General features: G+C 47.0%; 1 protein-coding gene and 1 long non-coding RNA gene across 7 annotated transcripts in view; one reads left to right on the plus strand and one right to left on the minus strand.

Annotated features, from left to right (window-relative positions):
* RIN2 (Ras and Rab interactor 2) overlaps window positions 1-10,640 on the minus strand; it is a 213,850-nt gene extending 203,210 nt beyond the window's left edge. The window contains exon 1 of one of the 5 annotated variants that reach the window (XM_070589491.1): window positions 10,513-10,640. The gene's annotated coding sequence lies outside the window, so the exon portion shown is untranslated. Of the gene's footprint in view, window positions 1-10,008; window positions 10,145-10,512 lie in introns of those variants that run through there. The other 4 variants (XM_070589492.1, XM_070589496.1, XM_070589490.1 and 1 more) reach the window with 4 other exon arrangements.
* Window positions 10,641-13,197: 2,557 nt separating this feature from the next.
* On the plus strand, window positions 13,198-16,729 carry LOC103549441 (uncharacterized). 2 transcript variants are annotated; one of them, XR_011531188.1, is made up of 4 exons: window positions 13,297-15,514; window positions 15,798-15,874; window positions 16,379-16,480; window positions 16,579-16,729. It is a non-coding gene; the product is annotated as an uncharacterized lncRNA (long non-coding RNA). The 2 variants fall into 2 exon arrangements; XR_544539.2 differs by lacking the exon at window positions 15,798-15,874 and having other exon boundaries at window positions 13,198-15,514; window positions 16,579-16,728.
* Window positions 16,730-22,752: the final 6,023 nt, after the last annotated feature.

Below are 22,752 nucleotides of genomic sequence, written 5' to 3' on the forward strand. Positions count from 1 at the left end.
GCACTGCTCATCAAACCACGCTGAGGCGGCGTCCCACATGCCACAACTAGAAGGACCCACAACGAAGAATATACAACTATGTACCGGGGGGCTTTGAGGAGAAAAAGGAAAAAAATAAAATCTTTAAAAAAAAAAAAAGTTGAGGGGCTGGCCCCATGGCCGAGTGGTTAAGTTCGCGCGCTCCACTGCAGGCGGCCCAGTATTTCGTTGGTTCGAATCCTGGGCGCGGACATGGCACTGCTCATCAGACCACGCTGAGGCAGCGTCCCACATGCCACAACTAGAAGAACCCACAATGAAGAATACACAACTAAGTACCGGGGGAGCTTTGGGGAGAAAAAGGAAAAAAACAATAAAATCTTTAAAAAAAAAAAAAAGTTGTAAAATACAAATGTTTCCAACAAGTCTAATTTTAAGAATGCTCAACTTCTGAGAATTTCAGATGAGTGGGGATTACACGTTAATACCTTCATTTACTATCACTTGACCACAGGTCGTATCCAATAAAAACGAGACGTCAGCTCACAGCAGTAATTAGAACGCCTCCTGAACTAGTTTCTCATTTGGACACTGTGAAGCTCAGCAACACCATTTAAATCGTTCTTATAGATGGTTTCAAAATACAAATCAGCATATCTTTATAACTTTTCCTGCAACTTTTCAGGGTATCCAAAGTTACCGCTGGGGGTCCTTGCCACCAAAGATTCTTGACCAGAATACAACACTTCGAACAGGATGGAATGCCTGCAGCCTCGTGCCTCATTCCCCTAAAAACCCAACTTGATTTTCTGAGAGTCTTCTAAAAATGTCACTGTTCAGACTTTTACCAAACCATTAGCAAGTTTAAAAATAGTTTCTGCTACAAAAAGCAATGTCACTTAATCATTCATTCAATCAACATGTGATAATGCTGCTGAGTTGGTTTGCTAGTGGCTGTATCAATGTGTGTGGTTCCGTTTGCACTCTCAGCTGACTTCTCAGGGATGACATTAAAAATACTTCAGGACATCAGCAACATGGCAGAGTAAGCCATTCCCTTTGTCTCTCCCCCTTTGAACTACAACTAAATGGACATTCATTGACCAACGGAGGATATCCACGCAGCACAAGAGGACACTTGAGAGACCCATGCAGCTAGACATCTGAAGGTGGAGGGACTGGGCCTCTGGGATGCAGTGAAGATTGGTGAGCACTCCCCAACCCTTTCCCAGCAGCCCTGTTTACACAAGTGAACACTTTCCTGGCTGGGAGCACCCATGGTGCCGCTGTGGTCCTGCAAGTGGGAACGCGCCTCAGCGTGACTTTAAGGAGAGGCAGAGGAAGCCCTGAGCCCATGTGCAAATGCTTTCTTGCCAGGAGAGCCCAGCACTGCAGTCCCAATGAGTGGCCTAGGCACAGAACCTGCAAAGAAGCCCTGCCCACCAAGCACAGCAGCTGGTGAGACCGTAAGAGGCAATGGCAGAACTACACACATGTGCAAGTGCCTTCTTGGTCAGCAGGAGTGCCCATATTACCACTGCGGCCCCACAAGTGGGAACCAGTCTTGGTGCAACTGTAAGAGGAGGCGGTGGCAGCCCTGAGCCCACCCGTGAATGCTTTCCTGGCCACTGGGAGCACCCGCTGTACCCCCCACAACTTCCAGCAGATGGAGTGGGATCAGAAACCCAGCTCCTGCTCCTCCCCAGTGGTACGAGGTGGAATTAAATGAAAAAATAGAACAGATGGACTTAACAGATATATAGAGAGAGATATAGAACATTCCATCCAAAACCAGCAGAATACACATTCTTCTCAAGTACACATGGAACACTGTCAAAGATAGATGAAATGTTGGGAAATAAGGCACACTTCAATAAATTTAAGAAGATTGAAATCATATCAAGTATCTTTTCTGATCACAATGCTATGAAAGTAGAAATCCACTACAAGAAAAAAGCTGGGAAAGTCACAAATATCTGGAGACTAAACAACATGCTACTGCACAACCACTGGATCAATGAAGGAATCAAAGGAGAAATGAAAAAATACCTGGAGACAAATGAAAATGAAAATACAACATACCAACTCTTGTGGAATGCAGCAAGAGTGGTCATAAGAGGGAAATTCATAGTAATACAGGCCAACCTCAACAAACAAGAAAAATCTCAAATAAGTAATCTTAAACTACATCTAATAGAACTAGAAAAAGAAGAACAAACAATGGACAGCATCAGCAGAAGGAGGGAAACAATAAAAAAGAGAGCAGAAATAAATGAAATAGAGACTAAAAAAAATAGTAGAAAGGATCAATAAAACCAAGAGCTGATTCTTTGAGAAAACAAAATTGACAACCCCAGAGTCACTAAGAAAAAAGAGAAGGCTGATATAAAAAAAATTAGAAATGAAAGAGGAGAAATTACAATGGGATACCACAGAAATACAAAGGATTATGAGAATACTATGAAAAACTATATGCCTACAAATTGGATAACCTAGAAGAAATGGATAAATTCTTAGACTCATACAACTGTCCAAAACTGAATCAAGAGGAAACAGAGAATCTGAATAGACCAATCACAAGTAAAGAGATTGAAACAGTAATCAAAAACCTCCCAGAAAACAAAAGTCCAGGACCAGATGGCTTCTCTGGAGAATTCTACCAAACATTCAAAGATTTAGTACCTATCTTTCTCAAACTATCCCAAAATATTGAAGACGATGGAATGCTTCTTAACTCATTCTATGAAGCCAACATCACCCTGATGCAAAAACGAGGCAAGGACAGCACAAAGGAGGAAAATTACAGGCCAATATCACCGATGAACATATATGCAAAAATCCTCAACAAAATATTGGCAAACCAAATACAGCAATGCATTAAAAGGATCATACACCAAGATCAAGAGGGGTTTACACCAGGGACACAGAGATGGTTCAATATCCGCAAATCAATCAATGTGATACACCACATTAACAAAATGAGGAATAAAACTTACATGCTCATCTTAATAAATGCAGAGAAGCATTTGACAAAATCCAACATCCATTTATGATTAAAACTGTCAATGAAATGGGTATAGAAAGACAGTGCCTCAACATAATAAAGGCTATATATGACAAACTCACAGCCAACATCATACTTAATGGCGAAAAACTAAAAGCTATTCCTCTGAGAACAGGAACAAGACAGGGCGGCCCACTCTCACTACTCCTATTCAACATAGTACCAGAGGTTTTGGCCAGAGCAATTAGGCAAGAAAAAGAAATAAAAGGAATCCAAATTGGAAAGGAAGAAATAAAACTCTCACTGTTTGTGGATGACATGATTCTATATATAGAAAGCCCTAAAGAATCCATCAGAAAACTATTAGAAATAATGAACAACTACAGCAAAGTTGCAGGGTACAAAATAAATGTACAAAAATCAGTTGCATTTCTATACACTAAAAACGAACTAGTAGAAAGAGAACTCAAGAATACAATCCCATTTACAATCACAATAAAAAGAATAAAATATCTAGGAATAAATTTAACCAAGGAGGTGAAAGACCTATATACACTGAAAACCATAAGACATTATTGAAAGAAATTGAAGAAGATATAAAGAAATGGAAAAATACTCCATGCTCATGGCCGGAAGAATAAACATAGTTAAACTGTCCATATTACCTAAAGCAACCTACAGATTTAATGCAACCCCAATCAGAATCCCAATGACATTCTTCATGGTAATAGAACAAAGAATCCTAAAATTTATATGGAACAACAAAAAACCTCAAGTAGCCAAAGCAATCCTGAGAAAAAAAGAACAAAGCTGGAGGCATGACAATCCCTGACTTCAAAATAGAATATAAAACTATAGTGATCAAAACAGCATGGTACTGACACAAAAAGACACACACAGACCAATGAAAGAGAACTGAAAGCCCAGAAATGAAGCCACACATCTACGGACAGCTAATCTTCGACAGAGGAGCCAGGAACATGGAGAAAGGAGAGTCTCTTCAATAAATGGTGTTGGGAACACTAGACAGCCACTTGCAAAAGAATGAAAGGAGACTATTATCTTGCACCATACACAAAAATTAACTCAAAATGGACTGAATCCTGAAACCATAAAACTCCTAGAAGAAATTTAGGCAGTGGACTCTTTGACATCAGTCTTAGCAGAATCTTTTTGAATACCATGTCCACTCAGGCAAGGGAAACAAAAGAAAAAATTAACGAATGGGACTACAACAGACTAAAACGCTCCTGCACGGCCACGGAAACCATGAATAAAACAGAAAGACAATCCACCAACTGGGAGACAATATTTGCAAATTGTATATCCAACAAGGGGTTAGTTTCCAAAGTATATAAAGAACTCACACAACTCAACAACAACGACAAAAACAACCCAATCAAAAAATGGGCAGAGGATATGAAAAGACATTTTTCCAAAGAAGATATACAGATGGCCAATAGGCACATGAAAAGATGTTTAGCATCACTAATCATCAGGGAAATGCAAATTAAAACTACATTAACATATCACCTTACACCCATCAGAATGGTTTTAATTACCAAGACAAAAAATAACAAACGTTGGAGACGATGTGGAAAAAAGGGAACCCTCATACACTGCTGGTGGGAATGCAAACTGGTGCAGCCACTATGGAAAACAGTGTGGAGATTTCTCAAAAAATTAAAAATAGAAATACTACATGACCCAGCTATTCCACTACTGGGTATTTATCCAAAGAACTTGAAATCAACAATCCAAAGAGATTTATGCACCCATATGTTCATTGCAGCATTATTCACAATAGCTAAGACAGAGAAGCAACCCAAGTGTCCTTCCATGGATGAATGGATAAAGATGATGTGGTATAAATACACAATGAAAAACTTAGCCATAAAAAAAGGACAAAATCATCCCGTTTACAACAACATGGATAGACCTTGAGGGTATGATGTTGAGCAAAATAAGCCAGACAAAGACAAACACTGCTTGATTTCATTCATATGTGGAAGATAAACACACACATGGATAGAGAACAGATTAGTGGTTACCAGAGGGGAAGAGGGTTGGGGAGTGGGCAAAAGGGGTAAAGGGACACATGTATGGTGATGGATAAAAATTAGACTTCTGGTGGTGAGCACAATGCAGTCTATACAGAAATTGATAAATAGTAATGTACACCTGAAATGAGATGATGTTATAAACCATTATGATCTCAATAAAATGATTGAAAAAAAAAATACTTCACACCCTGGTACAGCCTGGGCCCTGACCAGCCACATACCAGACGCTGGCCATAACTAGCAGGTTGAAAGTCATGGTTGTGGGGCTGGCCCCTGGCTGAGTGGTTAAGTTCACAGCTCTGCCTCCACGGCTCAGGGTTTCGCTGGTTCGGATCCTGGGCGCCAACATGGCACCGCTCGTCAGGCCATGCTGAGTCTGTGTCCCACATGCCACAACCAGAGGCACTCACAAGTAGAATAGACAACTGTGTACTGGGGGGGCTTTAGGGAAGAAGAAGGGAAAAAAAAAAGATTGGCAACTGTTGTTAGGTCAGGTGCTAATCTTTAAAAAAGAAAAAAAAAGTCCTGGTTGGCTGCTCATCAGTGCAGCCTTTTCCTCCCAGTCCCTGGCGTCACAATCCCTTCCCGCCCCTGGATGTGGGCTTCCAAGTTCTGCTTTAACCCCTTTCTGTGGCCTCTTCCTGGGTAAGTTCATCAACCCCCACTCCGGTCCCCACAGTGCCCCAAGGACGCCCTGTGTCTCCAGCTGCTTATTGAAAATTGCTATCCGGGTAACACACAGGACTTTTAAACTCAAAAGTTAAAAATCAGGTGCCTGCCCCATGGCCGAGGGGTTAAGTTCCCCGACTCTGCTTCTGCGGCCCAGGGTTTCCCTAGCTCACATCCTGGGCGCCGACACGGCACCGCTGGTCAGGCCATGTTGAGGGGGCGGCCCACATGCCACAACTAGAAGGACCCACAACTAAAATATACAACTATGTACTGGGGGGATTTGGGGAGAAAAAGCAGAAAAAAAAGAAGATTGGCAGCAATTGTTAGCTCAGGTGCCAATCTTTAAGGAAAAAAAAAATTTTTTTTTAAATCATACTCGGCATTTTCTCCCCACTCTCTTCCTTGGCCAAACATGCAGGACCACAGGCGCCCGCACACACGCGCACCCCCCACCCCCAACTGATAGGTCAATTTTTCTCAAACACTCCTCCCTTTGACTGTCTTTGACTCTTGTGACACCAAGCTATTCAATGCAGATCTCGGAGATTACTTACTTTCCGTGCTTCGGAAAAATCTATGAAACAAATCTTGAGATCAATTCGCTGGGAGTGGAGATGGGGAAATGTCTGCAGGTGGACGTTAACCTCTCCAGGCCGCGCCTCTGATGGCCTATCCCTTTCCCAAGGCTCCTCTGCTAGCCCACAACGCTCCTCTGAATCCTTTAAATAGAACTCTGGCTTCCCCATTCACCTCCTCTCTTAAAGGCAATAAAGCCTGAATAGCAGAGGTTACCGATCCGTGAAAAGTGCCTGATAGTAGGTTGCAGGCAAACTCTTTTTTAGACACCTGATTTCAAACAACAGGTGCCTATGAACTGGGGGCTGCCATCAGCAGTCTCTGTTCCAGGCCGGAGGTGCCCAGGGAGCGACTGCTGCTGCCTCCTCAGGGGTGAATGTGACATTGACGCCCTACAGAATCCACACTGCCAGCTCCCAGGGCCCACCAAGTGTATTTTCCTACTCAGTGCAGTGATCAACCGAAAGGTGCCCTCGGTACAAGACCTCCTAAGCTGCCGCCCACCACTACAGCCGCACTGAGGTGTTCCCAGGGCAGCTGGCATAAACCGGTGGCTCCTGCGCAGCACCGCCAGCTCTCTCCAGGGCCTGTCTGCATTGCTTACTTGACTGCTTCAGTTCCCTGAGATCCGATCAGACCCTGGAGAATGGACTCGTGTTAATCAGGCTCACAGAAGTGGGCAAACCAACAATTAGCTCTAAATTTACAAGGGGGGATTACTGTGCCTTTGTAATGTCCAGAATGTACATTTTTACCATCTTGAGCACCAACGTTCCTCGCAAACTGCCTAGATGTCAGAAGGTGAGCTAAACAACATTTCCCAAAGTGGACTCCTTGGAACACTGGATCCAGAAGATCCTTCATGAGAGTGTTCTGTGGCCAAATGAAGCTGGCAAATATTCCATATCACGGCATCAATCTAAAGAGTCCCAAAGCTCATTATAATAATAAAGGCACTGAAAAGTCCTGCAGTGGAAAACGGCTAACCTTAGCATTTCTCTAATATATTTTACCACTGTAACGCTTTAGTAATTCTTTACTAAAGTTGCATCCTAAAACGCAATTTGGTAAATTCCGCTCTAGACAGATACTGCATGGGGTGTGCCTCTGGGCACAGCCACCTCTAGCAAATCAGCTGTGGCACAGCGAAATCATTATTGGACCGGGAGCCCTGGTTCTGGCTTAGTGCTCTGACCTCTCCAGGCCTGTTTTCTCACCTACCAAATGGAATTAATAGTACTGTTGTGAGAAACAACTGAGACATTATCTGTAAAAGCATTTTATAAGGTGCTCTAAAAATATGATTATCTGCTAAGGATATACTTCTTGCTCTATAACTCCTCAAAATGCATTTACAAACGCATATTTTTGTTCATTCTTTCAACACCCATGCCTTGAGTACTGGGCAGTAAGAGCTACGACCTGGCTTTCGACCTGAGGAAGTTCATAGACAGAGGGCAACTGGGGCCCACTGCATGTGGCCCCTAAGTGATACATCACAAGGAATTCTGGTGGCGCTGAGGGGTGCCTTACCAGAGAAAGGAGGGAGGTCAGGGAAACCTTCACAGCTGACACCATGAGGACCCCTGAAGGATCATTAGGAGGGCTGCATGTACAAGGGGAGTGAGACCTAATGCCACAACGCTATAATGTGGGGAGTACGGGAAGAGCGGGCCCAGCGAAGGCTGACTTCCAGCGCCGCACGCCCTTGCACAGAGGAGGAAGGAGTCATGTCTCCTCCAAGCAGAGGAGGAGGACTGAGCCTGGTAAGGAGCTGTCTCTGGAGCATGGAACTCCTCTTTGGAGGGGGTAGTGATCCCTGAATTTGGAGAAGGGGAGGGGTAAGGGTGGTGCTGGGAAGTTATCTCTAAACCGCCAGCACAGAGCAGGGCCCCAGAGGGAGTCAAGCTCCTCCAGTCTGCCCCTCATGGGGGCCAAGTGTGGCCATCTTAGGTCTCTTTCTCTACTCAGATAAGCTGTCTGCAACACAACGGCCCCAGACAAAGGGGGTCCTGGCAGCAGTTTGGCCTTCTCTCATGTCACCAGCCTCAAACTGCTGAGAACAGAGTCCCCAAACCCCAAAGCTCCTGTCAATCGCCAGCCTTCTTCTCCAGTCCCAAATGCAAGGGCCCCTCACTGTCCCAGGGCCCTGTCAATCCGGGGCCATGCCCTCTATGGAAGTGCCAGAGCACTGGGAATGCATGGGTGTTCTGGAGATATACTGGAACCTGAGCAAAAAGGAAAATGTGCACGTCTATGTACACTTATCAAAATATTCTCTCACATTTGAACTAGGTAAAAAGTTAATAAAAGCTCTAGTCAAAAACCATGACTAGATACAAAGACAGCCTGGATAATCTGTTGTACGCCACTATCAACCCTCATAAGGCCCCAGGAGGGGACCACACTGAGGGAGCCTGGGAACTGTTCCTGTCGCACGCACACCACTGATGCAGGGTGGTAACAACATCCCGTCTTTATTTAAAATGTTGACAGTTTACTCATCGTGGATTCTTTTACATTAAATTTTATTTTTTAAAATATAGCATTAAAACACTATTTCTTAATACTGAGTGCCGCCAAGTGTTTATTTTTGCTACAATATTTACAATGCCCTGTTGGGCGAAGAGTGCTCTCAGGTTTCCTTTCTGATGACAGCACGTTCCTAAGAACCCCCAAGGTGCCTGGAACCCTCACTCTGCAAGAAAGCGCGGCTCCGCGTGCGCCAGGGCTGCGCGCGGCCGGCCGCCTCCACTGCAAGGAGAGCCCCAAGGACTGGCGATCTCCGAGAGCGGCGCCTCCGAGGCCCCAGGGGGCCGGTCTCGCCCTCTGTTTCTTGGCAACATATCACAGGCTTTAAAGCCGAATTCTGCAAACCCTGCTGTCCGCCGGCCGTCGAGGGGCGCCCCGTGACGGGGGGGGCGGGGGGGGGGGTGGAGGGGTGGACGCCTCCCTGATGAGAGCCGAGGCCAAGGGTGGAGGCCGAGCCCAGAAGGGGGCGGGGAGGCCTCAAAGTGGGAATGTGGCCCCGACCCTTCCCGGCAGGAACCCAGGGCTCCTCCTCCGCCTGCGGCGCCGCCATCAATCACCGCGACAGCCCCATCGCCCAGTGCCGGGACTCACCGACCCTCCTACCGGGGCTCCTCCACCCGGGGGAGGAAATCTCGGGCCGGAGCGTCTACGCGGTGCACTGACTAGGCGCATGGACCGGATCTGCGCTGGGCACTCGGGCTGTGCTTCCCTGGTCTTGTCCCCGCGCACAGGCGCGGGGCGCACCTGACACCCTGTAGACGTCCTCGCAGGTAGAACTCGACAAAGGTCCCTACCTCCTCCTGCTCCTGCGCGCACGCACACGCCCGTACCTGTGGCCATCCCGCCGGCACTCTCCGGCAGCCCCTCACGCCACCCCCGGAGAGGTCAGCTGAGGACACCCCTTGACCCTGCCTGGACCAGCGGCCGCCCTGCAGCGCCCCAAGGTCACCCTGTCCCTGTCCCGGTGTCCTCACTCCCTGGCGCTCCCTCCCCCACCCGTCCCCACGACCCCCGAGGACGCTAGCTCGTTCTCTTCCCCCAGGTCTCCTCCGGAGGCAAGGCGAGTGCGAGGAGCAGCACCCAGAACCTTGAACGCCGCAGAGCCCCACCCGCGCCCCAGAATCTCCCTGGAGGATGGGTGCGGGCACAGGGGGTGGGGTCTCTGGTGCCGCCGCCCCTTACCTCGCGCAGGCCCTCCCCGCAGGTCGTGGAGGCGGGGGCGACGGGCGGCCCCGCAGACTAGCGCGGGGCTGGGTTTCCCAGCCCGGGAGGAGCAGGAGGAGGAGGAAGAGCAGGGGAGGGGAGGAGGAGAAGGAGGAGGGGAGGAGAAGGGGAGGAGGAGGAGGGGAGAAGGGAGGAGGAGGAGAGAGGGGAGGAGGAGGGGAGAGGGGAGGGGGAGGGGGAGGGGAGAGGGGAGGGGGAGGGGGAGGGGAGAGGGGAGGGGGAGGGGAGAGGGGAGGGGGAGGGGAGGGAAGGGCTTTGTGTCTGCCTCCGGCCCTCCCTCGGCTCCAGGGCTGGCCATCCCCCCTCCCCTAACACCCCCCCCCCCCGCCCCGAGCTCGGGGAGGGGACGGGGCGGGTGGCCGAGGGAGCAAGGCAGGCGCCTGCGCGCCCCGGGGTCCGGCCGCCCCCTCCTCGCGTACCGCCCACCCTCCGCCCCTCCGGGAATGCAGCCGCGGCGCTTACCGGGTAACCGGGACCTCGGGCTGCAACGGAGAAAGCTGGAGCGGGAAGTTTATCTAACCCGGAGCAAACTTGGCTGGACCGGCTCCCGACCCGCCTCCTCGCCACCGCCCCGCTCTTCTGCACTCCACAGGGAGGACCAGAGTTTTGTTCTCGGGGATTCCTCCCTGTCCCCTTTCTTTCCACTCATTACAGAGCAGCACAGACGCGTGCGCACCCCTTTCCCGCGACGAGCCCGCCGCCCGCCTGCAGCGCCGGCCGGGATCGGGAGGCCCGCGCGGCCCCGGCCCTCGGCGCCGGCCTCGGACACGCTAGGGGCCTGGGCGGCGGCCGCGGCCCAGCCGCGGGCTGTTTTGCTTCATCCTCGCTGGAAGGGGGCCGCCCGGGTCGGTTTCTGCGTGTGCAGGGCCGCCCAGCCCCGCCCGGGCCCGAGGGACCCGAGCGGCAGGGAGGCGGGAAGTGCTGTGGCGCTGCGCGGGGAGACCTTTATAACCGCGAGGGAAGGCGACACCGCGGGCGGGCAAGCGGGGAGGCAGGAACCGGCTGGCGTCTTTTCTTCCGAGTTCAGGCCGGTCCCTGGTGAGCTGCTGAGCTTTCCTGCTTCCCCTCTGGGGAGAGCACCTTCGGAGAGAAATATCCAGCAGTGTTAGAGTTACCCTTGTTGCCGGTGTCCCAAAAAGAGTCTCAGAGACACCTGTTTTGGGCAGAAGCAGAAAAAAGAAACGGACAAAGACCTTATTTCTGTTCTTGTTCTGCTTCAGACCAGCAGCCGAAGAGACCCGGTTTCCTTCGTGGAGCTCTTGTGAATACTGCCTGCTAAAATCCCAAGATTGATTTATCATTTACAATCAGCTCAGCTGGCAGGAAAGCATAAGCCGCTGCACTTCTCTTTCTGTTCAAATCGCCGGTTCAATAAAAAATCGAGCCCGTGCACCAGGCCGCGCTCTTCAGGCTTGGGATGCGCTGAGGAACAGGAAGGTCTCCCGGCCCCGGCGCAGCTGCGGGCAGGGGCAGGGGCAGGAGACAGGGTAAACCGTGAACATCCATAGTTATCCGGGATATTAGAAAAGGTCAGTGGTAGGAAACAAAGGAAAGGGCAGAATAAGGAGGCCGAGGAGGGCTGGCGTCCCGTGCAGGGTGTGGAATTAAAGGGTAGGGTGGTCAGGGGGGCCTCCTGGAGGTGGGATTGGCGCAAAGGCCTGCGAGGTGAGGAAGGGAATACCTGGGGAGAGCTTTAGGGACAGAGGCTTTGAGGGGGCTGGCAGGCGGTGACAGGGTCTGATCCACAGTGCTGGAAGATGAGGCTGATGTTTGTGGAGAGCCGGCTGTAGGGGCAAAGGTGGACACCCACCGGGAAGCTGTGGACGTAGTCTAGGCTGGAGAGGACGGTGGCGCAGAGCAGGTCACAGCCTGGAGGAGGAGAGAAGTGGTTGGATTTTTATTTATTTTAAGGGTAGAACTGTCAGGAGTTCCTAAAAGGTTGGATATGTGGGCAAAAGGGAGGGTGGACAGAAGCAGAACTGGCCCGACTCCCCTCCCTCTTTTGTCCCTTCTTGGGCTGCAGATTGATTCCATTTTATACACAAGCACCCCAGGTAAATGCTGAAGGTGTAGGGCCTCCACTCCTTTCTTGTTTCCCCTTTTCTCTTACCACTCACCTTCTTGAAAACTTCCATGTCTTTTGGACATTGCCCCATGGATGGCCCCACAGACTCCTTCTGTTCCAAAACTTGGGGCCCATTTGGCCCTGTCCTCACCCAGAAAAACATCTTTTACTGTAGAGATGGATTTGGGGGTTATTCTTTCAAAACTGAGTAGCTACTGTGAGCCAAGTGCTACTCTAGGCAGCAGGGCTCGAGCCCGGAACCAGACAGATGGAGCACCGTGCTCTCAGGGAACTCACATTCTAAGGGGAAACAGGCCATAAGCTAGGCAGACAAGGAAAACATGTGGCACGGGTGTTGTTAGGTGCTGGGGAGAAAAGTTAACCTGGGGAGAAAAATTAACCCGGGAAGAGAAAGAGAGGGTGCTGAAGAGGCCGCAATTTAAAACAGGTGGTTGGAGAAAACTCCAGGAAAGAAAGACAAAAATGCCAAACCTTGGGCCCTCATGGACTTACCTCACATTTGGCAGGTGTGACCTCCCACCCCAGGGTCCCTGAAGACTGAAGTAGCCACTCCAGTCAGCTGCAGAGGTCACAAGCGCTCTGGAGACACTTTTGCCAGCTGAGGACCAGCTAGCCAAGAAAGTGTCCTTTCTAATGAAGTTATTTCCCCTCTAAAGTAGACCAAGCAGTTTTGGTCTGGGAGCGTCACCCTGAGCTGGCAACTCAGCAATTTAATTCTCTCCTTTATTGAGCAGGGCAAGTAGAGGTGCAGGTCTTGTGCACATAAAATGACGTGAAAAAGGTGGTTTTGTACTCCAGGTCTGAGCTGTGGAGTAGTCACAGTAATTGTGGTGATTCTTTTCTTTATTGCTCTGATTGGTCCTGGGTGATGTGACCTTGCTCAATCCCCACAGCCCCCTGGGAGACAGGTGGGGAGTATCAGTGGATGGTTCACTAAGTCCTGATGATGGGACTTATCCAGGAGTTAGAAATACCCATCGCCCCTTTGGTGTGAACCAAAGATGTGGTTCACGCAGAGGGAGGTGCTTCTTAACAGGAAGGGGCGTTTGGCCTGGATACATATTTTATTTGTTTTTTTACTCGTATCTTTGTTTCAAAATCAAAAAGAAAGGAGTCAGTGATTATCTCTGGAGTGTGAGATTATTGGGACTTTAACTTTTCAAGTTGTATGTTTATGAACTGTCTGAATATTTAAAATGGTGTATTACTTTCTTAGTCACAAAAAAGTATTAATTTTTTATATAAAATTAATACATAGAATTAGAAGTACAAATGTAAAAGCGAACTTACATATAATTACCTGATATTTCAGTTTTTTCTTTGACTTTGGTATTTAGATCATTTAAAAATTTCCAAGTGTTGAGGTCTGTTGTTCTTTAAATTTTTATTAATTTCTAGGTTTATTGCATTGTGGTCAAGGAGTGTAGCTTCTATTATTTCTGCTTTTTGGAAATAGTTGGGGCTTTCTTTGTGACCTACAATATGATCCATTTTGAAAAAAATTTATATGTTTATCAGAAAAGAATGAAGGGGCATATTAATACCCCCCATAACCTAGTTCTATAATTAGCATATAATAATTGTTCAAAAACTGTTTATTAGTGAACTTGAACATCAATTAATTAAATGCTAATTCATCTTTTATATTTATTCTAATTCTCTATGTCATTTACTTTTACTGTTTTATTCTCCAGTCTCCTAATTTTTTTTTTTTCTTGCAGGGAAAGATTCACCCTGAGCTAACATCTGTTGCCAATATTCCTTCTCTTTTCATTTTCTCCCCAAAGTCCTAGTGGTTGTATATCCTAGTTGTAAGTCGTTCTAGTTCTTCTGTGTGAGCTGCCACCACGGCATGGCAACTCACAGACAGGTGGAGTGGCTCCTCAACTGTAAAGCGAACCCTGGCCACCAAAGCAAAGTGTGCCGAACTTTAACCACTAGGCCATCAGGGTTGGCTCTGGTCTCCTAATGTATATCTTGCTTTATCCCTTACTCCCCTTCCCAAATAAAGCGGACTTACAGCAGATGTGTTAACATCTTCCATTTCAATTGGAGTCCTGAGACGTTTTTCTTTGAATTTTCAACCCTTTGTATGCTAGCATTTTCGGGCTGTGTTACCCAGTACATGGATACTGATGTGTGCTATAATTTCACGGTGGGTGGCATAGCTATCAGTGTAAAACTTCCTTTGCTCCATTCAGTGTGTTGGCCTTGATTTATTCTTTGACCGAAATTCATATTCTGATCCCTGCTGTCTTTGTGTTTGCATTCATCTGATAAATTTTTGTCTGTCCTCTTCTTTAAGCCTTTCTGCATCATTTTCTTTTAGCTGAGTCCTTTTGAAGCAACACATACCATAATTGAATTTTATTTTTAAACCCAACTGATAAATTTGGTTTAATTTCTGCCGTCTTGTTTTATGTGTTGGGGGTTTTATAAAACCCTGCCATTTCCTAAGTTCTATGCCTTTTGGTTAAACTGACTGTCCCTTATCTCTTTCTATATTCTCTAGTCATTTGAGAAGCACACTTCTTGTTTTAGCCGTAGTGGTTCATGCCTTTCTTTATTCAGTGTGTATTTGGTGGCAGGCACTGTTCTAGGCACTATGGATATATGATAAAAGAGACAAAGTCTTTCTCTCAAGGTGCTTTCCTTCTAATGGGGGGACAGACAATAAACACACAAGTACATAATTATTAAGATGTACAGGGCATGAGGCGTGCCATGGAAATATGCCAGAGGAATGTGAGGGAGGGTGGCTGGAGGGCCTGTATTATTGGGTGATCAGAGAAGACCTCCCTGGAGGATGCTACATTTAAGCTGATTGGTGACAGGAGACAGAGGAAGGTGGGTGGATTGAAGGTATACTATTGAGGGGGTTCAGAACACACCACCCCAAAATATGCCTATTTGGCATATTGTCTATTTTGAGCTATAGGCACTTGCAAAACAACAGGTGCAGGCAGGGCCCTGTGACCTCCTATTTTCTTCCTGAAAGCAGGAGATAAAACTCCCCTGTGAAGGCTGCCCTCCCTCTGCCAGGAGGAAAGGAACATTCTCATCACCGGAGACAAGGAGTTGAGGCCAAGAAGAATCTGTGCAAACACGTCTTGTGAAAATAACCCTTCTGTTCCTTTTGCCTCTTTACTTATTTTTTGCCGTTCACTACACTTTCTTCAGCCTAGTATATAAGCACCGAGGCCTAACAGCGTTTTGGGTCTCTGTTTTCCTGTGGAGGCTCCTGTGTCCATGTAAAAATAGAATTTGTATGTTTTTCTCCTGTTGATCTGTCTTATGTCAACTGAATTCTCCAGTCCACCAGTCCAGCCAGAGACTCTGAGAAGACAGAGGAAAAGTGTGCCTCCTTGCACCATGAAGGTAGGACAGCCTGGGCGCGCTCTCTTATATGTCCCTCCTGTGCGACATTTGGATACAATTTAGATTACCCTTTAGTTGAATTTAGCCATCCATAAATTTACTAAACTTGGAGGGTGACTTAAAATAGTAAATACTTGTTTACATTGACTGAAAAAATACTGTCTCCTTTGAGACTGTGAAAAATCAGAAGTTATAATGGAACACTTAGGACAGTGTTTTTTAAAATGTGTGTGCACGTGCGTTTCCCTGTGTGTTTATACCCCGAGTCTTTCCCACATAAAAGGACGAGTATTGAGGGCTTTGGAAGAAGTGCTTGAGGAGGAAAGGGAAGGAGGAATCCCACGTTGTGCTGGTTTTCGGGTGAGCCCCTGGGTGACAATGGTGCCACTTACTGGGTTGGGAGCAGTTTTGAGGGGAGGGGAAATAAAGAGTCCTGATTATCTTTCATTTATTTTAAAACTGCCTACCTTGACTACCAAAACAAAAAATCCACAGCTCTGCCCATGCACACTATGGAATTCATCATGCTTTCTAGTTCCTTGCTCAGCCCCCTTATTCTTTGTTTATGAACTCTGGACTGTAGGGCAGAAATTTATATTATTGAATTATTATTTTGTACTATATGACATCTTTTGAGAATAATTTTATATCTATTCAGATTTTAATTCTATTTACAATAATTATTCAGGTTTAATTATCATGTCTTTGCTATTCTTAATGATTTACGTTTTCATCAGCTAGAAATACAGCTTAAAATATTGTAGCTCAGCTGGAATATAGCCTATTTTTTCAAGGACGTAAGAGATCTAAGTTTGCTGAGCATTTCTGTTTCTGAGAAAATCTTTCTTGCCTCTTTACACACAGATGTGTGTAGAATTCTTGTCTACTGTGGTAGATTGTCTGCAAAGATGGCCCCCGACAGTTTCTCCCATCCTACTATGCGCATACCACTCTTCCCATCAAGAGGTCAGTCCATTTCCCTTCTCCTTGAATCTAGCCTTGCCCTCTGACTTCTCTGACCAATGGAATGTGGCAAAAGTGATGGTATGTGACTTGTGCCTTAGGACTTTAAAGGCCCAGCAGCCCCCATTTTGCCTTCATGGGATCCAACACCATGTAATCTTTGGACAGGCTACTGAGTGACGAGACACCATGTGGACAGAGTCGTGACAGCTTGCAGCTGTTCCTGCCGCTCTGGCTGAGGCTACAGGCGTGTGAGTGAAGCCATCTGGGACGAGCCAGCCTTGACTGAGCTCCTCGCGGAATGCAGCCGTGTGGGTGACCCCAGTGGACACCACATGGAGTAGAAGAGCCAGCAGCTGAGCCCAGCCAACCCACACAGTGATGGAGCAGCAGTGGCGGTTGTTGTTTTAAGTCACTGAGTTTTGGGCTATTTTGTTACATAGCAATAACTGATACCATTTCTCTTCAAAACTCTGTAGACATTACTTCATTACTTCCTGACATTTATTCTTAATGAGAAGAAGTCTAGGTTCAGCCTGATTTGTTTTTCCTCATAATTATAGGCAGGCTTTTTTTAAGACTTTTTCTTCATCTTTCTAATTTAAGCATTTTTCCAGGATGTGTTGGAGTTAGAGTATGAGTATTTTCATTGATTTGGTATACAACAGATTAAACATTCTGGTCTCTAATGATTTCTTTTGCAGCTTTAAAAAAATTTTGCTTTTTCTTTCTTTTTTTTTTTTTGAGGAAGATTAGCCCTGAGCTAACATCTGCCACCAATCCTCCTCTTTTTGCTGAGGAAGATTGGCCCTGAGCTAACATCCATGCCCATCTTCCTCTATTTTATAAGTGGGACGCCTACCACAGCATGGCTTGCCAAGCAGTGCCATGTCCGCACCCAGGATCTGAACAGGCGAACCCTGGGCCGCCGAAGCAGAATGTGCACACTTAACTGCTACGCGACCAGGCTGGCCCCTAAAAAGGTTTTCTTTATTGATATCTTTGTTTACTGCTTCTGTTCTAATTGTTCTGATTTCTTTGTCTAGACACAGGTCAGCAAACCATAGCCTGTGCCCCAAATCTGGCCCACTACCTATTTTTATTTATTTATTTGTTTATCTATTTATTTATTTATTTTTTAAAGATTGGCACCTGAGCTAACAACTGTTGCCAACCTTTTTTTTTTCTTTCTGCTTTTTTCTCCCCAAATCCCCCCAGTACATAGTTGTGTATTTTTAGTTGTGGGTCCTTCTAGTTGTGGCATGTGGGACGCCACCTCAGCATGGCCTGATGAGTGGTGCCATGTCCCCACCCAGGATCCGAACCAGCGAAACCGTAGGCCGCCCCAGTGGAGCGCATGAACTTAACCACTCGGCCAAGGGGCTGGCCCCTACCTATTTTTAAAATAAAGTTTTATTGGAACCCAGCCACACTAGTTTATTTACTTATTGTCTATGGCTGCTTTCATACTTCAACAGCAAAGTTAAGGAGCTGCAGCAGAGGCCATCTATATTAAGCATGTCTTTTTATTCTGATGCTTTGACATCTTGGGGCCTTGCTGACACTGGAAGGGACTGTCCCTCCCGGGGTTGGCTAATTCCTACAGATAGCAAACCACTTGCTCTCTGAGCCTGCCTTTCATATGCACATCCACTAGTCCAAAACCCATAGGCCAACTGCTTCCTTTATCAGACTCTCACACTTGGGCCACTATCCCTCTGCCCTCATCACCCCAGGGCCAGGTGCCAGGCAACTAGGGACAGTCCCTAGGCCTCAGAGCCCACTGAAATGATTCACACTAGCCAATTGTAAGCCAGCTTATCCTGCCTCACCTATTCCTTCCAGGGGAAACCACAATAGAGGCTCTTGCCCATGTCTCCTCTGGCTCCCTCTGCCTCCTCACCAACCCTGGTGCTGCCCCACAGGTTCCTCTGTGGCATGGCGTGCCGCCTCCTCTTGGAAACTGTAAGTTACAAACTCTCTTTGCAATGGCGATCCTCTCCTGATGTGCTGGCCTTGCCAAAGCTGGCTAATAATAAAAGCTGTACTTTAAAGCATCACCTGTCTCACAAAGCCTGAAATGTGTACTGTCTGGCGCTTTAAAAAAGTTGGCTGACCCCTGCTCTGGGCCACCTACAATCCTTACATCACGTCACCCTTCTCTGTATTACTCGTCTTGGCTTCCTCACTTGCTCTTCAGCCTGCTCTAGTCTGTCCCTGACGTTAGGTGGAAATGGCTTTTGTCAAAGTCACATTGTCAGGATGTAGCCAATTCTATGGTCACTTCACTCTCTTCATTTTACTGCACCCAATTTATTTCTCTCATAAATTAAACCACATTTTCTCTTGGCTTCCACACCAACACCACGCTCTCTGGATCTGCTCCTCTGCATTCTCCTTTGGTGTCCCCTCCAGTGTCACCAGACTCCAGCAAGGCTTCCCCTCCCCTCCCTTCTCCTTTCTTTTCCCCTCCTCCCCTCCCTCCCCTCATCTCTGTACATATTCACTCTCTTTGGGTAATTTCTTCCCCTGGCTCTAAACAGTGTATCTATACCAATGATCACAAATCTGTATCCTCAGTCCTGACCTCTCACCTTGTCTCCCAACTTCTGTACTCAACTACCATCGTACCTCTTATATGCTTGGGGAGATGACAGCTACTCAGTGTTCTCATACAAAAGTTAGAACTCCTGATATGCTCTCCCAAAACTTCCCTATCTCTGTGTTATCCTGAATTTCCTGCGTTTTCTTTACTCCCAACTACAAACACATCACTGATGTCAGCCTGCTCTCCCCACAATGTGTAACCTGAATCTGTCCTCTCCTCTCCACCTGCATGCCACCAACCTAGGCCACCACCGCTCCACACCCTGCAGTAGCCTTCTAACTGGAATCTTGCATCCACTCCTGCCCCCTACTGGTTATTCCACACACAGCAGGCGGAATGATGTATTTAGGAGGGACATGGATCACATCGCTCGCCCTCTCACCCCGCTGGCTTCTCATTATTCTCAGAAGAAATCTAGTCTTTCTCATGGCCCACAGGCTCACACTCTGGCCTGTGCCCCCTCTTTACTCATCTCCTGCCGCTCTGCTTCGGGGCTGCCTTTTCCCGTTCCAGCTCCTGAGCCTCCGCGCTAGCTGCTCCTCTGTGGTCCCCTGCGTATCCGTACCTCTGGCATACAGCACAGTCTTGAAGGTTTCATCTGCCTGGAGGTATTTGTATTATGTCCTCACAGTTCTGTGTCAATTTGGCTAGTTACAAAGTTCTAAGTTCAGAGTTATATTTATTAATACTTCAAAAGTATGATTCCATTGTCTTCTTGAGCCTCACACTGCTGTTGAGAAGCCTGGGGTCAGTTTAATTTTTGCTTCACTGTAGGTGATCTGCTTTGGCAATCTGGAAGCTTAAAAGTAATAGCTTCATCTTCAATGTTTTTAATTTAATTTAAATTCCACTATAACGTAGTCTAAGAGTTTTTCTTTATCTACACTCTGTGTGTGGAGACTTTCATCTTTTCTGGTTCTATTCTGATTCTGATTTCTTAAATAATAATTTAAGCACATTATTTCAGTTCTTTCCTCCTCTTCTTCTGGATCTGTGGCCTGAATCTGCACGTTTACTTCTGTCTTCCGTAACTTTTGACTTCTCCATCTTCCGTCTCTGGTCTCCTCGGCTGTCCTCTGGAGGAGGTCCGGATCACACCTTCCGAATCCTTGGTCCCGTGGCTCTGTCCATCTGTTCTTTATTCCAGCTATCATTTTCTATATTCACATGTTCTCTTTTTCATAGCTAATATTTCTACTTGTTTCCTTTTTGTGTGATCTCTGATTCTTATTTCATCTGGCTAATTTCTTCCCCTACCTTCTTAATATTTTTATCATGTTTATTTAAAATTTTTGGTGAGGCCGTTCCAGTAATTCTGCTTCAGGTGGTATGTTGTTATATTTGCTGCCTTTTTGGCAGTTGTACTCCTCAGGGACATAGCATTTTGGTCCGAGAACTCACAACATTCTGAGGGTACTGACCATTCTGACATATATGTGTTAAGGAAGGTCAGAGGTTAGCTCCAGTCTGTGTTGCTCCATGAGTTTAAGGATATGTTTTCTACTGCTGCATAACAAGTGACCAGAAATGTGTTAGCTTAAAACAGCACGTAGTTATCATCTCACAGTTTCCGTGGGCCAAGGGTCCACGCACAGCTCAGCTGGATTCTCCATCCCTTGGGCAGACAGTTGGCACACAGCAGAGTGAGAAGCGGCCATCGTACACTCCAGCACCTGCATCCTCTGTGTCCCTACTCACCTGCCAGATGTCTAAAGGCAGGGACCGTGATCATCCTATACATCTTGAGGATGTCTCCTACTGTCCCAACCTGGCCCCGGCCTCAGCCTCTGCCCGTTTCCAAGGAGCTCTGGCTGCTTGTCTTTGTTGGAGCTGATGTTTCACAGGGAAAGCCCTGCCCCACCCTTCTGCCTGCCTTCTAGCTTAGGCCGTCAGCCCAGCCGCATAAGAGCAAACGGGAGAAGAAGTCGCAGAAGTCTTGGTCTCGCATGTGTGCCCCATCCCCGTTAGACAGTGCCCCTGACCACCCAGTGGCCAAGCCTCCTCCCGCAAACTGGCGGCCAGCCCTCATCTTGGCAGAACCACAGGCAGATCTGGTCCCATCTTGGGTGCACGGGGGAGGGTGTGCAGGTGCCCGGCCGTGGCTTTGTGGCCCGGGCACTTCCAGGTGCTGCCTGGAATGGATCTCCCACAGAAACACTGTTTCAAAGATGGCACACTTGGAGAGTTCTGTTTGTTCTGTTTGTACAAATGGCCCCACCTGGAAAGGGAAACAGAGGGCTTAAACAGTGTTGTGAGATTTTCCCATGTTTACCAATAGTTTTAACTTTTTCCTGTAAATAGTTAAGGTCCAATCAAAGAGACCCGATGTGTTGATAGACTCAGTATTATTTCTATGTGGCTGTCTGAATCATCATTGGATTCGTTTCTTAGGGCTGCCGTAACACATCACCACAAATGTGGTGACTTAAAACGATGGATACGTATTCTCTCACAGTTCCAGAGGCCAGGAGTCCAAAATCCCTCAGAGTTGGTTCCTTGCTGGGGGCTCCAGGGAGCATCTGTACAGGCCTCTCTCTTAGCTTCTTGGAGGCTGTTGGCAGTCTTGGCATTGCTCAGCTGTGGCAGCATCACTCCAGCCTCTGCCTCCGTGGTCACATGGCATTCTCTGTGTGTGTCTGCATCCCAATTTCCCTCTTCTTATAAGGACACCAGTTGTTGTCTTAGGGCCCACCCAAATCAGTATGATCTCATCTTAACTTGATTATGTCTATGAAGACTCTATTTCCAAATGAGGTCACCTCCACAGGTAGCAGAAAATAGGACTTGAACATATTTTTTTGAGGGGGGACACAATTCAATCCACAACGATTATCAAAGTAAATTAAAAGAGAATAGGGGCTGAGCCCATGGCCAAATGGTTGAGTTCGCGTGCTCCGCTTCGGCGGCCCAGGGTTCACCAGTTCAGATCCTGGGTGTGGACATAGAACCACTTATCAAGCCATGCTGTGGCAGCATCCCACGTAGAACTAGAATGACTTACAACTAGGATATACAACTGTGTACTGGGGCTTTGGGGAGGGAAAAAGAAAGAGGAAGATTGGCAACAGATGTGAGCTCAGGGTCAATCTTCCTCACCAAAAAGCTTTAAAAAAAAAGAATTAGAATAGTGACATGTGACAAATGTTATTTGAATAATGGTGTAGTGAGATATTCCTAGGTTTACCAATAGTCACAACTTTTTCAAATACAGAAAGACTGGTTTATACTTGGATTACTGAAAAATGGAAAGATAAATGTTTTCACCTCTCTTAAACTCCTAATTAACACATGCAAGTGGAAAATGGGGAATAAACACAAGTAGTCCTTTACAAGAAATGGCAAAACAAACATAGAGAAATCTTATTCATACAAGTATGAAAAAATCAGTTTCTTTTCTTTCTTTTTGTTTTGAGGAAGATTAGCCCTGAGCTAACATCTGCTGCCAATCCTCCTCTTTTTGCTGAAGAAGACTGGCCCTGAGCTCACATCCATGCCCATCTTCCTCTATATGTGGGATGCCTACCACAGCATGCTTGCCAAGCGGTGCCATGTCTGCACCTGGTATCTGAACCAGCGAACTTCCAGCCACCGAAGTGGAGCGCACAAACTTAACCGCTGTGCCACTGGGCCAGCCCCCGGTTTCTCTCTTTTAAAAAGATAACCAGAG

Source organism: Equus przewalskii, chromosome 21 (genome assembly GCF_037783145.1).
Source record: "Equus przewalskii isolate Varuska chromosome 21, EquPr2, whole genome shotgun sequence".
Classification (NCBI taxonomy): domain Eukaryota; kingdom Metazoa; phylum Chordata; class Mammalia; order Perissodactyla; family Equidae; genus Equus; species Equus przewalskii.